Below are 6,000 nucleotides of genomic sequence, written 5' to 3' on the forward strand. Positions count from 1 at the left end.
AGTTCTAAGCCAACACAATCCAGTTCTAAGCTAACACAATCCACTTGTAATCCAACATATAGCCAAATCCAAAGCCATCTGATTGGCCGCCATTAGCTCCGCCCACTTCACCTAGATTGGTCCACGCCAAGCCCCACTGATCATTGATTGACCAGTCGTAGTTCTGCTCCCTTTAAGTTTAACATAACATAAAATTAAGCTTAACATAAACTGCTAAGTTTATGTTAATCAGTTGGCTTGACTCCGCCCACTTAACGGTGATTAGCGCATGCTAAGCCTACTGATCGTGGATTGGCCAATCGTAGCTCCACCACTTTATGCTAATTACTTGGCTTCGCCCACTTCACGATGATTGGCCAATGCCTGCTGATTGGTTCACCATAGCTCCGCCCCTTTATGCTAATAACTTGGCTCCACCCACTTCACGCTGATTGGTAGAGGCTGATCGCTGAGCTTTGCCCCTAATTAACCGGCTCCACTGATTGGTCCGTTCTAAGCCCTCTGCTTGGCCACTACCGATTGGCCCATTCTAAGCTCACTGATTGGCTAGCTGAACATAGCCTTCACCAGCGCCCTGGCCGTCGTTCTAGGCCTACTGAACATAGCCTGCACTAGCGAGGCAGCGGCTTCACTGCGGCTCTATTTTATATGCCCAAACTTACCTCGTGACGTGCAACTTTCCACTCACTTCATGCTGATTGGTCCTACCGATCCAGACTTCTAATCCAGTCCACGCTAAGCCTACTGATCACTCTCCGAGCACTCTGATTGACCGCTACAGATTGGCCTGCCCCGCCGAACATAGCCTTCACTATCGCCCGCCCTGCTCGGCCGCAGCTCCACTGTGGCTCTATCTCAGATATCCAAACTTACCTTTATACTAGGTCTGCCTACTTCATGCTGATTGGTCCGTTCCAAGCCTACTGACTTCTAAGCCAAACCACGGTAAGCCTACTGATTGGCCTTTCACACCGAAGCCTACCGATGGCTGGCCCCGATTGGTCCACGATAAGCCTACTGAACAGTGATTGGCTAGCCTGAATTTGTCGGCACCAGGTAGCCGCTTCAGACAAGACACACGACAATTGTTGATTTCAACTTTATTTGGTACAGCAGCCTCCTGGTCCAGCTGTGGGTTGGTTCAGCTGCATCAGAGATCCCTGTCATCTCTTTTGCTCGTTGGTCACTCAGCTCCCTTGGTAGATGCCATCTGGCTCATCTATCTGCAAGTGCTCATTGGCCCATCTGACTACAAGCCTCTCATTGGTCACTTATGTCTAGAGCTCCCTAACAGGCTAGAACTGCACTTCCACTGATCGCTAGACCCGAGTGCTACTCCCTCTGATCTCTACATGAGATAACATAGGTTTAACTGTGTGATATTTGAACTTTTACCATAAGGTAGGTTAGCGAGGGCTGGTGTGCTCCAACTGCTATCGGCCCACGCCTCCATCCGTGGCTGCTCACTGGTTCACAATGAAACTTTTTCACATGCTCTGACGGCGCCAAAGAAGGTTCCCTACACGTACAATAGATGGCACCGGTTGTATACCCTCTTTGCAAACATGGACAGCCGCGACGCGAGTGTTGATAATGTCCATCCTAACCACATTGGTCACTCCTTTCTATCCAACTGGTTCCTACTTCTAGCAAGAGGGCCAGCATTAAAAGCCAAATCTGCTGCTGAACATTACAAAACATGAATTAAACAGCTTACATCAATATGTTAGGTGCCGCTATCTGAAGTCAGCCTCCTTCATGCTATCCATGCCCCTCATAGCCACGGTTGCCTCGCGATGCTAACGGTAAATTTAAAAGAATGTTCAGGGTACGATGAACACATCTTAAAACACACTCTACCCATCTCTCCACAGAACACGTGTAAAGTGGGCTTAACCACGTTGTATGCATGCGTAGGGGGAAGCCCACCTCTGGGAACAAGCTTTCGGTTTTGTGATAGTGTGCCTTTGCACTTCAACATCAAAATTTAGTTCAGTGTTTATCAAGCAGAATGGAGAGGCAAAAACATAAATAATGTGATAGAGTGAAGCGCGTTCATTCTTAAAGCTGAAGAACGGATTTTGTCGCAGATAGTGTGCTTCAACAACAACAGCAAAACAAAACAAGACATTTCAACGTTTAATAAGCAGAACAAAAAAAAACATTGTGATGCCACGCAGTGAAACCCACTAGCTCCGCACGCGTTCGTACTAAAAAGCTGCGCAGGAAGACGAACATGATCGAGAAATATTGAGAGTTGATGCTGTGCAGAGAAGCTCGTTTTAGACAAAAACGATTTCAATGTCGATTGAGCAGATCATCAAGAAACCCTGTAGAGCTGCACCTGCAAGGAAGTTTAGTATCGTTTTGTTTTAGACGGTGTGCGTTACAGTTCAACACAAGAAACTAATTAAATGTCTATCAAGCAGAATGGCGAAGCATAGTAATGCTATCCGGTGAAGCTCACGATTGTTTCTCTCACTGACGCTCCAACGCTTATTAAACAAAGTGATCGAGTAGACACATAGTGGTTGGTGCTGTGCAGTGAAACTCCGCACGTACTCAATATTAAAAAGAAGACTCAACCCAAGCTGAGTAGCAAGAAACACAATTTCAGATTGCTTTCAGAGCTCTCACGACGGCACTCTGTGCAAACGTATCCAGCGTATATTTCACGCGACACACCTAGCACGCGTTCCTTCAAAACAGTACGCAAAGAGCACTATTAGACAGCAAGAAGCACCATTAGAAATATAAGTCCAGGGTGATCACACAGATTCAAAATGAACGAAGTTCATCACATTATAAGCAAGTTCACCTCAGAATAAATGTGTTCACTTTAACAGTATCACAGTTACAAATATGACAGGTTTTAGGCCACATAGATTCACCGCGCGTCACGCGACACGGGCACCATACAGCATGCATTATCTGAGACGCGTGGACAGCTCACGCGATTTTAGCCCGCCCATATCCGCCTATATTGCAATTTTTCACCTGAGAGGCATGCACACACCGTTATCACGTGGCTATTGATACACACACAATACAATTTTGAATGCGTAATCTGCGTATGATCAAGACTCACGGGCTCAACATGCGCCGATATACACACATCATGTGCTCACCTTGTAGATTCACGAGCACCATGCAGCAATATCTGAAATACGAATTTCCGACGGCGCGCCTGCAGCTCTCGCGACTTTAGCCTGCCCATGTCCGCGTATATTGCGGTTTTAGACAGTGTGCGTTTAGCATAAGAAATTAACTAAATCAAGCAGAATGATAGAGCACAGTGATGCTATGTGATAAGGCTCTCACTGACGCTCCAACGCTTATTAAACAATGCTATGCACTGAAGCTTCGCACGTACTCAATGTTAAAAAGAACACACAACCCAAGCTGAGTATGAAGAAACATAATTTCACATTGCTGTCCCAGAACATTATGTGCAAACATAGCCAGCGCACGCAACCTACCTTGCACGCATCGCACAAATGGAAGCATCATTAGAAACATAAATTTAGAATAATCACAAGGCGTCACATTATGAACAAGTTCATCTCATCAAAAAAATGGGCTCACCTCATCACACCAGACGCACGTAGATTCTCATCGAGCGACGCGGCACGGCAGGGCAATAACTTCGGGCGCGTGGACAGCTCACACGATTTTAGCCTGCCCACGCACACAGGCTGAACATGCGCTGACACACCAAAATGCCGCGCACCTTCCTGGTTCACCCGCATGCCGACAACTTACCGTGCTAGCCGCACGGAAGGCTAGATAGCCGAAACACAGGCGCGTAATATACCCCTCCGGTTGGGGCCATCTGTTTTATATCAATGCTCGCTCGTTTCCGCAAGGTTACAAGTCTGAGAAATTGGGTCTGCTTGAAGATGTGTTCGAGCCATTTGTTTAATGTCAAAACGCACTTCCACCCGTCATGGCGGACCCTAGCGGGAAAAAAAAATGTTGCATCAAGGAATTTAAAAAAATACGAGCAGCACCGCTTGAACTAAATGCAGACGACAGGATGCGATGGGCCCACCATTATGGCGGCCGGTGACCATGCTGTGGATCATCCAATGCGCGATCCAGCCTATACTATAGAGATCAGTGGTCGTACATATGCCTCTGCGCATTCAGAATTAAAATTTCCATCGTCCAATCGTGGCGTGCCGATGAGTAGCGCCCCTTGCGGATCGTGCAGACAGGCTCCTGATAGGGAAAGCTTATTGTGACACGGTCGTTATAATATAGTAGGTCGTGCTTCACACTACGCTGCAGGTGCCCACCAGGGAGACCACATAGCTCCCGACACCATCCAGTTAGATGAAGAAGAAGAAGTTTCATAACACTACTATTAAAAGGTCGTCGACGATCCGTTTCTTGGGTGTCGTTTTCCGTGAAAACCTTTCCTGGCCTTCACATATCGATCATGATCACCTAAGAACTGATCTCCGTCGATCACTGGGGTGGGCACAATAAATCGGGTAAGAAATTTTCTTCCAACAAAGGCAAAGTGTCAGATTTATTACCCCCTTATTAAAAGTCGCTCAACTTATTGCCGTTTAGTTTTGTCCACGACCCGAACAAGTCTAGACCGTCTTCTACCCGTTAAAAAACGAGGAGTACGCGCTATGGGTTATATTACACTTGTGAAAACTGTACACCGTATATGCTTTCCGACCTATGGCGAACTGGATGCAAGACAGCGATTTAGGTATAAACTAACCATATGGAAATCCTGCGTCAACATACATTAAATAATTATGCCTTTTTGGCAAAGTATTGCACGAAATTTAATCTATGCATAGCACATTACTGAAATCAAACAACTCAGGATTGCCTAGGTTACCGTGGTGGAGGTGGTGGTGATGGTGGTGAAAGGGCACACCGCTGTAAGCCTCACAGAGGTGGGCAACGTCCCAACTTACGCCCTGGGGGAATGTGCGTCCTGGGCCGACTTCTAAGGGTACTGTGCCGACCTATGTCTGAAAGCGTGTGAGGAAAGCCCAGGAAAAACCTAGACAGCACTGTCGGCACCGGGCACCGGGTTAGCATGCGTAGACTACGGTACATTACCTAGACCGCATTGCCTCGCGAATTATGACCCAAAACAGCGCCTACGATGAAAAATGCCTGGAACTCTTGCAAAGTAGTGCTTCCAGACACAAAGTAATTAAAACGATTAAAGCTGCCTCAGAAGAAGTAAATTTCCAGCAATGTAGTGTAGATGTGGCATCATAGTTGTGATCTTTTAAATTACTCATTCATTAATTGACACCTCCTAGAGTAAGTTCGCGCTGTCATGTTGGTAAAATCTTACAAATATACGATATATTAAGTATTCTCATTTGTATAATGTTATATCCATTCAAGTAAACGTTCTCATGTACTCTGAGTGACATGTATTAGCGCTGTGAATTGCTCTATGTCTGTAACACAACTATTATTCTGCAAGTGTTTGATTTATATATTTTTTGACACGTTGATTTCCGTTTTACAGCTTCCTGCTGCCATTTGCATTCTGTAGGCTGGCATTACCTCGTCAAGCACCCCGTGTCTTTTGCCGTGCCTCCCAAGGCTAAATCGTCTCTAACAAATTAATAAATAAAAATATGATCAATCAGCGTCACATACTGTCCTTTTATTTCATCCTAATCTTTGACTTACTTCCTCTCAGAACAGCACTCTTTATTTTCTCTGCAGACGGTCAGTTACTCGTCAGGTGTGGGCCCGTCGATATTAGGTTCACTGACGAACTTCACAGTCTTCCAATACGAAGGGTTTGCACCCTCCATTTCCAGAAGGACGACCAAGTTGCGCCTCCTCCGCTGACGAATCAAAGTCCCAGGAACGTAAAGTGTCACTTGTGGTCCAACAACTGGCCAGTAGCGTCCCACATTGAATCCGTTTAGGAAGGCAACTGGGCAGAAAGACTGCACCGAATCCTTTCTTATAGTATTTTAAATCCAAAGCTCTTTTACTTGAATA

Source organism: Ornithodoros turicata, chromosome 4 (assembly GCF_037126465.1).
Source record: "Ornithodoros turicata isolate Travis chromosome 4, ASM3712646v1, whole genome shotgun sequence".
In the NCBI taxonomy this organism is placed as follows: Eukaryota; Metazoa; Arthropoda; class Arachnida; order Ixodida; family Argasidae; genus Ornithodoros; species Ornithodoros turicata.